The sequence below is a fragment of the Thermobia domestica genome, chromosome 6, assembly GCF_964235325.1.
Source record: "Thermobia domestica chromosome 6, izTheDome1.hap1.1, whole genome shotgun sequence".
NCBI classification, from domain to species: Eukaryota; Metazoa; Arthropoda; class Insecta; order Zygentoma; family Lepismatidae; genus Thermobia; species Thermobia domestica.
Window position 1 is genome coordinate 260,990,493 of NC_137459.1, and position 13,200 is coordinate 261,003,692.

The following is a 13,200-nucleotide window of genomic DNA, read 5'->3' on the forward strand; positions in this document are numbered from 1 at the left end:
GTAATACAGCTCCTGGTTTGGATCGGATAACTTCTCGCCACATCAAAGAAGCACCATACTGTCTTCTCCTTCTTCTTCTTTCTTATGTCTATACATTTATACTTTGTACCGGCTACTTCCCCTCAGACTGGAAAACATCATCTACTTTAATGTTCCTGAAACCTAACAAAACCTCCAGATTCTGTTGCATCTTACCGACCAATACAGCTAACCTCCGTATTTAGCAAGATTCTGGAGCGCATCATCGTCGTCAGACTTTATCTCCATCTCTCTACCCATAATTTGCTTCCTGTGCATCAGGCTGGATTCAGACCTAATTTTAGCATCAATGATCAACTGCTCAGACTCTTAAATATCATTACGAATCATTATAATACTGCTCGACCGTCTTGTCTCATCCTTTTCGATCTCGAAAAAGCTTTTGATAAAGTTTGGCATTTAGCTTTCCTGTTCAAACTATACCGCTTCCGACTTCCGCTTTCTTATCTCCGATTCATATTTCACTTTCTTTCTAACCGCCTCTCTTATGTAACCATCAATAGCTCCTTCTCTCATCCGATTTTTATTCACTCTGGTGTACCCCAAGGCTCTGCTCTCTCACCCTACTATATATTCTGTTTGTAGCACTTCCTCTCAATGTGCACACTTTTCAATATGCTGATGACACTGCTTTTCTCTCTACAGCCCGAACCATTCAACAAATTAATTCCTTTCTGAGCATAGTGATTGACTCCTTCTTTCGATGGTGCAATAAGTGGCGACTCCACATAAACTCCGCTAAGACGCAGGCAATTGACTTTATTCCACCTCGCAAGCGCTCTCGAGTACAGAAAAATCCGAATCTCCTTAACATCAGTGTCGACGGTACACGAATTCAACCCACTAAACAGGTCACTTACCTCGGTCTCACTATCGACCATCATCTAACTTGGCGCCCACATCTTAAAGAAATCACTCGCAAGGCCTATAATCGTTTAAACCTTCTTAAACGTCTTATTGGTACCACATGGGGATTACAGCCTTCTACAGTACTCAATACCTACAAGGTATTTTTGCGTCCCGTCTTAACATATGGACATCCCGCCTGGGTTAGTGCATTACCTTACTTCTACAACAAATTAAAAGTGCTCGAACAACATGCTTTTCGTCTAGCATACCGAATCAAGTTTCCGAGTCCAACGCAGGAGTTGTATGACCGCATAACGTTTCCTACCCTACTTCATCACATCGAAAAATTAAGGCTCAGGTTCATTACTACCCGCTTTCAGCAACGGCACCCTCTACTTGTAGACACGATGGATATCGATCGCAACTACGATCTGGGTTATAATTTCATAACCTGTTTTTTATCTCTGCTCATTTCCCTTTATCTCAAAACTCTTCACCTGATCACCCCGACCATTTTGTCGCATCTGCCTATTCTTCCGATCATCTTCCCCATCATGTTTCACCCACATTTACTGCACTGTAAATCCATTATACTTACAGGGCTTCACATGTCTTCGTCACTGTCCAGAGTAGCCCCTGGACAAGAAGATAATCAGCATTCGTCCTTTTAACAAATTGTTTGTTTGTGTTTGTCCTGTGAAGTGCACCTCACCATCATCTTTTTTCCTGCCCTAATGATTATGATCACAAGATCATAATGTCCAATTGGATACCACAATATTATGCAATACAGATGTTATATAATAAAGTGCTATCCGTATAAAAGATATTCCAGATTTCCTCTGCATCCCATAAACCGGCTCTAATCTCATTTCTGCACCAGTGCTTTCACCTCGCATCCCGGATAGAGGGCGTAACCCTCGCAAGGGAGCTAGCCTTTGGCTAGCAAAAAAATCGCTCTTAATTGGTACTGTAGCATTTTAATAGATAGACTACCTGAATTTGTGCTGTCTACACAGCGCATCATTCGCATATGAGCATGAATCTCCTTTTCATTCCTCACAATATCTGTACATGTCCATTTACAGACACAAGTGAAGGACGTCTGAATAGAAATCGGCAAAGAGTATAGTATCATAAATGGGAACTATTTCAATTATTTTTCGATATCTCTCGCCGTTTGCAAGATTTGATCCTATGCCCGGTTGGATCAGGTTTAGGATTCAGATTTCTCAAAACAATAAATATTCATCTTAGACTGGATAAATGGTTACCCTTCGTTTTTCATTATCATTTGGCTATTAAACTAGCACCTGAGACATATGCAACTCATATACACAGCAATGTGATGTTGGAATGTATAACTCGCATGATATATTATTTCTTTTTAATTTCGACAATTCTAGTGTATCCCCAAACATGTAATAACGGCCATGTTATATATAGAGTTAGAATTGGACAATTTATGCAAAATTTAGAATCGTTCAGTGAAAACGGTACGTTTCTAGCAATTGTGGATTTCGATATCTCATTGTCGAAAGGACTGGAAACAAGCATATAAATTATATAGACTAGCTGAATCTGAGCTCTCTATAGAACCCATCATTCACATATGAGCATGAATCCCCTTGTCATTCCTCATAACATCTGTACATGCCCCTTTACAGACACAATATAAGGACGTCTTGATTAAAAAAAAAAATCTGTAAGGGGTATTACAAATGGTAGATTTTTTCGATTATTTATTTTTATTTTTTAATATCTCTCACTGTTTGCAAGATTAAACCTACTTCTAGTTGGAGTTTCTAATTCATCTATGATCAGTGTTTTCTTTCTTCTTGTGTGCAGTATGTAATAAACAAGTACATTACATACACAATTAATAATAATGTCAGTGATATATGGTGTTAACTGAAGAAAACACGCCAAACAATAAATATTCATCTTAGCCTGGAGAAATGGTTGCCCTTCTTTTTTCATTATCATTTGGCTATGAAACAAGCGCCTGAAATATACACAACTTCTGTATACAACTATAGATGTGTTGGAATGTATAACTCATAGAATATGATGCTTTACTTCTTAAAAATTACAATATTTCGAAAGTAAAGTCCGCTGCAAAAAAACCTGCAGCATGAGCATTTAAGTTTATTGTGAAGCTGCGCCTAACAGCCCAAGGAATCAACATACCGTCTAAGTGGCACGAATCACACAGGAAAAACCTCGACGTACCCCAATGCACACTAATTTTGGAGCAAAAAACTTCGTCGTTTCACAATAACCTTACGTGCACATGTTGCAGTTTATTTTCTTTTTTTTTTCTTTTTTTTTTTTTTTTGCTGCGGACTGTACAGTCACGAAAGAGTATTCTTCAGTTGACAAAATTTATTTCACTTATAACTAAACAACACATTAATCTATTAGTGTACCGATTTTGGCAAGTTATAAAATTATATCTATTCTAAGGATAACAACAAAAAGATCCAAATTAATATTTTTTTGAGTTATTGGCAAAATAATATCTGTCAACTGTCAAATACTTTATTTGCCGTGTGTACCCCTAAAAAATGTAATAAACAAATAACGGTCATTTTTTTAATATTCAATTAGAACTGAACAACCTGCACAAAAATTTGAATCGGCCAGTGAAAACAGTACGTTTCTAGCACTTGTGGTTTTCGAGATCTCATTGTCGCAAGGATTGGAGACAAATATATAAACTTTTCTTTGGAGACAAACATATAAACATGGAGACATGTTAATGTATAGATAATTATGTAAAATATAGTGTCATACCAGGAAATGCATGAAATACTATTACAAAGTACACATTTCACTCAAAATAGATATAATTTAATATTAACTAACTTAAACATTTGATTAACGCTCGTAAACATAAATTTATTTTTCTTTCTTTCTATTTTTCAACCTTACGCACTACAAGGATAACTTGTCTAACTAACTTGTAATACTTTCCATTAAATTCAACAGCGAGAATAAAATTGATTGTTGTTCTATTTTGAGTTGGGTTCACACACTGTTATTAACTGCTTCGTTACATGCATCAGAGGTTTCCTTTATCAAAATGATTACACGGAAATAAATAGATACCATCAGTGCCTCTTAATCGACTAAATCGATAAAAGTAACATGAAACTTTCTACATTCTCATATATCTCATTTTCCTAAAACAGAAACAAAATTGACCTCATACAACTACCAAATACAGATAAGAACTTGCCCTAATTGTAATTATGTTTCTCCCACCTTACCACTCCAGCCGTACATTATAATAATATCAAGGTTTCGTAGGCTAAGACAGTACCGCACCATTCAGCCTAATAAGTTTAATTGAATATCAAATTTACAGGCTAATCGGCCAAGGTAATAAACATCATCTCGCCACGCTTTCCCATCATTCTATAAAGGCATGATCCTCTACTTTTAAAAAAAATGTACAGAGTGTCCACAAACTCTTGTTTCGTGACTTTAGAACCGTTATAACTTGGGAATAAGACTTGTTACATGAATACGGATTGCACACTAAAAAAAAGTATGATTTATTCACTTTTTTTTTCTATCCTGAGGAAGAAAACCAAACTAAATGAAAAGAAAAATAAGAAAGCTATTAATTTGCGCAGAAACACTTCCGAAATCCAATGTAACGAAAACCCCTTCTGCAGTTATAGACATAGTGTGTGCTAAATTACCGAAATAAGTCAGTATGTTGTGTTTACAATGTAAGGTTGACAGTTAAATAACAATACATGAGGTCACCTGAAGTATTTTTTTTATAACAAAAATATCACTAGCAACACTTTGACCATCAACCTATACCAGATGACGCGTGGCTGATGTCTGTACAGCCAGCCATAAAAGTAATCCCCCCACCTAAGCGCTCTAATTCCATTACTTGGGGTCCAGGTCATTTGCGGTTGTGAGAACACCTAAACAGATGCAACCCAACTTACACGTGACTTTTCTCGGCACTGACAGCAGTTGGTAGCACTGAGTCAAGTCTGTATGGAAGTAAAATTTTCAGTAGATGACGCACGAATCATTTCTCCATTCTGAGATCAATCTCTCTGGTTCGGAGCGTATTGCCGAAGAAACATCATATGTTAATCTCACTATTGCTGTGTATATGATGTATTTTTTCATTTTATACTGTATAATCAAAGAAATAAAAACACTGATCACAAATGAATCTGAAAATGCTTGAAAGTAGCTGAAAATATCAAATCTAGAACATTTGCTGGAAATAACTTTGTAAATGATTGCCTCCATTGGGAGACCTTCTCCAATCCTCCTCATTCCAACATCTTCTTCTTTCTGGAGGAGAAAATATCTTGCTTATCACACGGGGTATGCATTGCAATTGAAATTAAAACAAGAAAACTTGAAAAACCTTCAGCCTCGCCGAGACTCGAACGCGGGTCCACCAAATAGAAGTTCAATACGCTAATCACTCTCCCACCGAGCCATTTAAACTTTCACACAAACTAATACCTAGTAAAATCGTTTCATGAAAAAAATATAAACAAGATACTCAAATATAACAACAACAAACAAATATAAACAAAATATAAATAAAAATATAAATAAGAAAAAGTAAAATTTCAATACCTTGTTTCCTATTTTTACTCGTCTTATTCTCGTTTGCAGTATTTCCATTAACTCTTTAAAAAGAGGGACAGAACACAAAAACATTGAGCAGAGTAAAAATCACAAACACTGTTCGCGCGTTCTTCCCTTGCCTGAAGTAAAACAATAAAATATGGAGAATATGCCATTTTTTGTTCTTCCATCTTCTATGTGTTGTCAAATCTGTAAAACCAAACCAAACAAAGAGCAATATTACTACACAAAACGTTCAACATGTTAGCTATTCATGACATGACTATTGCATGATCCGAATAACTCCAGTATATCCACAAATCATCATTTGTCATATTTTGTCGAAATACGTCATGACTTTTCTGACACTCTGATACTTTAAATGTTGTTAATACGCAAAGTTCATGGATCTCATCACTTATTCACTTATTCTCTTATGATCATCACAGTCTTTAGGGTACTTCCCGTAGATATAGAAAGGTGAAATGTAGTATCCAGGCTTAGTGTGGCATACAAGTAAACAAATAAAAAGCAATAGGATTATATTTCCCTCCCCCAAGTCCCCTTCAATGGAGTGTGTTGTTTATTCAACAAAAAGACGTGAGATCCAATCAGAAAATTCAGAAAATATACAGTATGTAGCCAAGTCTCGACTTTGCAATAATAATAATAATAATAATAATAATAATAATAATAATAATAATAATAATAATAATAATAATAATAATAATAATAATAATAATAATAATAAAGGAATAGCAGAATTACAATATCAATTACGTAAACAATATTTCCAATCAAGAAAAATAATAAATGCAACACCGGGATTCGAACATGGGTGATTGTAATGGCAGTTCTCTTCTCTCACACTTTGCCATCAATTCATCAGACAAAGATAAGAAAATAAACTAGTAGTTATGTTAGATAATCATAACAAACACTATTTCTACACTTGTGGATATAATTCAGAGAATGTGAAAATAATTTATATCGTGCTTTCTTCTTTGGAAACTAGAAGGTAAATAAGAATTGTAGGGATGGGCACGAGTGAATTCAAGCAAGTTTTCACTCAAACTCAACTCGACTCTAAACAGACATCTTTGAGCTCGACTCGAGAAATCAACTCGAAAAATTTCCTCCAACTTGACTCGAATTTGACTCGAGTTTCGATTTGAGCCGAGTCAAAACGAAGAAAATCGAGCCAAATGTTGTGTGTAGTTCGAAGTACTTTCTTCAAGTATACTACATAAACAATATAATTATTATCAATGATGCTACTATTACTACCACTACTACTTCTACTTCTACTTCTACTTCTACTTATTATTATTATTATTATTATTATTATTACTATTATTATTATTATTATTACTTTTACTATGGACCCGTATAATAAAATTGCAAGCTTATTTTAATTAATTAAGTGTCAGGAAAATTAAAAAAAATCCTTTGGCAAGTTTTGAACTCACGCCAAAAAGTAGTTTCATTACTAGAATGTTGTCCTAGAACACTCGGCAACGAGGGCCAACCGCAGTTTGCCTTAATTTCAACTATATGTAGGTCTTGACTCTTGATGTCCTATCTGTATCGGCCAGTAAGATTAGAGGACATCTGAAAGAATTGGAATATCCCGCACAACAAGATCTGCGGGGTCGTCAGTTACTCCTCTGGGCCCGTTCCATATGCGACAAATTAATTAAGGGGACCATATTGACAAATCTGACAATAATATACGAATGTATATTATTTCTAGTGCCCCTAACAGTAGACATTTTTTTTACTGAAATGGGCCCACGACTCATTATTGTTTTATTTACCTTTAGCTTGCAGTTCTGTTTATGTAATGTAGTGAACCTGTTTGATGCTTCACTTATAATTTCATGTTCATATCTTATATGGTGTAAGACAATTTTGTCTTAAAAAGAGAACCCCTTGAACGCCAAGGAGCTTCCCTGGGGTAGTGGACAGTGGCCCCCCTGCCCCCACAATTTACGGCCCGTAGTCGTGGCAATCATTTTTTTCTTAATTGGAAGGTATTGTTTATGTAATTGATTTTTAATTCTGTTATTTCTTTATTATTATTATTATTATTATTATTATTATTATTATTATTATTATTATTATTATTATTAGTAGTAGTAGTAGTAGTAGTAGTAGTAGTAGTAGTAGTAGTAGTAGTATCATTATTATAATTATTATTATTATTGCAAAGTCGTGACTTGGCTACATATTTTACATTTTATGAATTTTCTGATTGAATTTCAAGTCTTTTTGTTGAATAATCAACCCACTCCACTTTAGGGGGTTTGGAGGAGGTAAATATTACCCTGTTGCTTTTAGTTGGTTTACTTGCACGCCACACCAAGCCTGGATACTACATTTCACCTTTCTATATCTACGGGAAGTACCCTAAAGGTTGTGATGATCATAAGAGAATAAGTGAATAAGTGATGAGATCCATGAACTTTGCGTATTAACAACATTTGAACAATCAAGTTGTCATTAAAGTCATGATGTATTTCTGTAAAATATGACAAATGATGGTTTGTGGATTTACTAGAGTTATTCGGATCATGCAATAGTTTGTCATGAATAGCTAAGATGTTGAGTGTTTTGTGTAGTAGTATTCCTCTTTGTTTGGTTTGGTTTTACAGATTTGATCACAGATGGCGTGGGTCAATGAAAATTTGACCCACCGCGACCCACTGTGGCACATGATACACCACCCAGCTTGGCCCACTCTGACCCACTCCGACACACAACTCACCATGAACCACTGACCCACCAAAACAAATCGTTATCAACTCTGACACATGATCCACGTCCTCTTTTCTACCGACTAAAGAGTTTATATTTGTAATAAAAACAGGTTGTCTAATTAAACTAATAGGAATTTGAATTTCTACGGTCAATCCCTCAAGCACCGCTCTGTTACAATAATGATGGATCTGACATTTACGATATAAAATGATAAAGTATTTGTCATGGGCAAACTTACGATGAATTTCAATTAAATTAACATGGTCTAATTGTTTCCTTGTTGAATTATCAATACTTCTCAGTGGAAAAGCGGATTAAATTTGACACTTCCATATCGAGGTATGTAGACCAACATATATGTTTACATTACAAAATTTATGTCTATCTTTTCTCAGAACTTTACGGGTTGATTGTCGTGCTCTAAACGCTGAATATAATAAACAAACTTTTAATAATTATTATAAAACGCATGGTAAGCACATATGGATATATGATGCGAAACACTGTATTTTTTGTTGAGTTGAGTTGAGTTGATTTTGAGTTGAACGTTCCTTTCAGCAGCGAGACTATATGAAAATGGACCTGCCCCATGCCTTAAACGTCGCCAACATCAAGTGGCCCACTTGCGGTATACGTCGATCGTCTATATAGAGACGAGTCGAAGGATTGCCAATAGTTCCCCATTGCCGGCAGGCTTTCGTCGAGTCGAAACAGATATCTCGCGTCGGGGTGTTGAAGTTACCACCGCGTCGCAGTAAGGACATCGGTTTGGTCCGAGGTTCTTCGATTCGTCGCGGAGAATCACGAAGGAACCAACACGAACTATCGCCAGTCATGTGAATGCGGTTATTATTATATATTATATTTTCCTGGCGAATTGTTCGTAAAGTGAGCTCCGGGAGTCAAGAATAATCTCTGCTTCAACATCATGAAGTGAAAAATCTTGAGTGCTATAATTGTATGAATTTAGTTGGCAACTTTCGTCGATCATTAGAAAGTGAGTATGGGAGAACTATGAAATAAAGTAAATAGAACGCGGTATTTTGTTATAAAATTACATGGCGAACGCATTTTATCTTATACCAAACAGTTATCGTCTCATATATACGGTTAAAAGAGCACTCTGATTGACCAAATTAAAACAATATCAACGATTTATAACTTTACAAGCGACATCTCCTTCATCGCCTCCGTGGCGAAGTCGGAAGAACACCCGCCAAATAATCATAAGTTTTGTGGTTCGAGCCTCCTCCGGGGTACTTTTCTGGTACTTTTTTAGTGTTTTTCAGACTCATCTTAATGTAATCAAGTCACACATATAGGCGATTTAGCATATTTTGGGGGAGTAATTTTGTGACTCATTGGCGTTTTGTCGCGTCAGAAGATGCTGCATACAATGCGGTGAGCAGAGAGGGTCGGTGGGTCAGAGTGCGTCATAGTGAGTGGTGGGTCACGGTGGGTGGTGCGTCGCAGTGGGTCACATGCTGTTGACCCACGACCCACTTCAACTCTGGATTTGACACCATGTAAAAAATGCAAGACCAAAAATTGCATATTCTCCATATTTTATTGTTTTACTTCAGGCAAGGGAAGAACGTGCGAATAGTATTTGTGACTTTTACTGTCTTCCATGTTTCAATGTCTTTGTCCCTCTTCTTAAACAGTTAGTGGAAAAACTGTAAAAGGGAGTAAAAAGCGTAAAAATAGGAAACAATGTACTGAGGAAGGTTCGTTAAATTAAGTAACTTAAAAAAAATCCAGTGCCCTGAAACGCCAGATTACAATCAATATAAGTATCTGTCCAATACCGTGCCGTGAAAAATCAGGGCCCTAGGCGAGAGCATATGTCAGCGCCTCCGCACACATGAGTTGTCAATTTTAAGTTGACTTCTCTGGACTATTCTTTCTGCATAATAATTTACTATTTTATCATGCCTGAAATCAGAAAGTTTCAGCATTATTACACTGGAATCGTAAAAGTGTGTAATCACTGAATTCGCTACAGCTCCATTTTCCTTCCCCCCAGAACAGTGATGTCTTAGAGTATTGGCTTAAGCGTTAGTTTCGTAATGTTGGGGACGCGAGTTCGATTCAGGGGGTGGCAATTCAGTATTTTTTTTACAATCTTCGAAACTGATACTTCTGATGTATAGTAACATGAAAAATATTCAATTTCTCTGGGTCTAAGAGTTGAGACAACTACCTTTACAACTGAAAGGGCAATAATACAGAATTACTTTATCTGTATCAACCTTCGTAACTGTTTGGCAAGAAACGTGTTTGGACAAGTATTGATGAACACATAAGGGCTAAACACGTCTTTACTACTGTAGTATAGGCCAAAAATGAATTCCAAGGAATTGTTCGTAGCTGTGCACAAACTGCTAATAGTGATCGAACTTACAATAGGACCACTAGTCACGAGAATGATCCTATTTAACATGTCACATCACCTTTCTACTTCGAAGAAAGGCGAAACAAAATGCATTACTGTTATCAGATAACAAATCTTTATATTTCATTTCTTGTCATAAAATGTTAATTCTATCTGTAAATCCGTAATAATTTTATTGCGTTGATGTGTAAACCTAAGAAACATCTGACATACCCTATATTTTTTTTCTGTTCCTATGAATATCTTCGACTATGCTACTTTTTCTTTCAATTGTGGTAATAATAATAATAATAATAATAATAATAATAATAATAATAATAATAATAATAATAATAATAATAATAATAATAAAGGAATAGCATAATTACAATACCAATTACGTAAACATTATCTTCCCATTAATGAAAAAAAAATACTAATTGCCACGACGGAATTTGAACCCAAGTAGCTGCAATGAGAGTTTCCTGCTTTCATTTTTTTTTTTTCAAGAAATCGCCACAACCGGAGTATTGTTCGCCACTGGCACCTCATGTGCTTTCGACGCATCCCAAACACTACAAGAACACGAACACAGAAATACTGAGGACAATTAAAATTCCGACCTTGCTCTTCAGAGCAATTCGAACCCCTAGTAGATTGCGCCTCATGATCATGTTTCCTCAATTTGCCACAAATTTCTCATATGAAGATAAGAAAATAAATTAGTAGTTACGGAACATAAACATAGAACTGTCTATTTCTACACATGTTGATACAACTTAAAGAATGTGAAAATATTTTTTGTCGTATTTTCTTCTTTGGAAGTTAGAAATTATATTAAAGACGAAATATAATGTAAATCGGGACCATCCCTGCAACTGATGACCAGCGCCGTAACTTAGATTCTTTTCTGGGGGCCTTTGGCGTGGAAGACCCGGGTTCAATTCCCGTCGGGAGCTCATGTGTTTAGGATTCCACGTTAATCAGTAGGTCCATGTCTCATATAGCCTCGCTGCTGAACGGGACGTTAAAGTCAAAATCAACTCAACTCTTTTCTGGGGGGCAAGCATTAATAAGCTTATTTGGGCCTATAGAAAAAGTTGATTTCTAATTATTGGGCCCCCTCTCTCCAACTTTCTCTTAATCTTTATGGGCCTTTCGGAGCCTGTGGGCCCTCCCGCACGGCAAAGTCTGCGGTTCCGTTAGTTACTCACTGGGCCCATTCCATACATGGGAAAATTATTAAGGGGACAATATTGATAAATCTCAAAGCTGTATGAATAAATATTACTCAAATGGGTCCACGACTCATTTTTGTTCTATTTACATTTTCTGTGCTGTTTTGTTTATGTAATGTAGCGACCCTATTTGATGCTTCATTTCTAATATCATGTTCGTATCGTATATGGAGGAGAGGAAGGCTTTGTACCTGTGAACACTTTTAGAGTCTTCGAAATTTTGGTGCTAATATTCAGCACTTTTTCGCCAATTTTTGTCGTATATTTGAAGTGCCATATCTTTGCCATCAGATAGGATGATTTTTAAACGTGTTACATAATTACATTAGATTTTATAGAATATAACAAGAGTATATACGTTTTGTTCCCAGGTACATTATGGTCGTGTACCATTGAACAGACCCTCTTGTATCTTTGAACAAAGTGATAATTACAACGTTTCTGAGGCAATAATATAAAAAGAAACCGTAAATATTAACAGTTATAAATTGCAATAAAAGGTTTAGCTATAAAAAGGTTCCCCAGAATTAAAATTTTATTAATTAAATTAAAAATTGAAGAGAAGTTCTAATAAAAACTTGTGAACAATAAAATTGAGCATATACAACTCTTAACATTAAGCGAATATATAGAAACTACTTAAAATTATAAATAATAACTTTATATCCTAACCTAACCTATATACAATATATGCGTTGTTTTAACTACTTACATTGTGTAGCTTTGAACATTATTATTTATCGTTCAAAGGTACACGATGCATTAATGTTCATAGGTACAAGAGGGTCACCATTACAAAAAAAAAAAAAAAGTTCTCCACTAGCTTAAATATTGAACAGATGTTAAAATTTTAAAAAAATATTACTGTATTCACCAATGATTCTACGCCAAGTTTGGACAAATAAATATCACAAGTTGCGAAAACCGAAGAGCACACAACTCAAAAGGTAACTACACAAAATCTTCGTTTTGGGGGTGAAAAAAAGGAACATTACTCGGCACAGCACTCAGTAAACAACCGCCAAACGCGTTTGTGGTGCTTTTGTTAATTTAATCTTTCAAACGAATTTTAATCACTGTACCTAGATAGCTCTGAATTCGAGAAAAGCACAGGCGTTCAAAGGTACATTGTTTCAAAGGTACAACGCCTTCCCCTATAAAAAAAATGTCTGAAAATGGGCCCCCTCGAACGGCGGGGAGCCTCTCTGAGGGCAGTTCCCCCTCACAAGTCACAGTTCTGCCGATGACGTAGGCTCAACTTGAAGAACGTGCCGTGATACTTTCTTCATTGAGCAACGTGTATGTAAATTGTTTTTGAGTTAA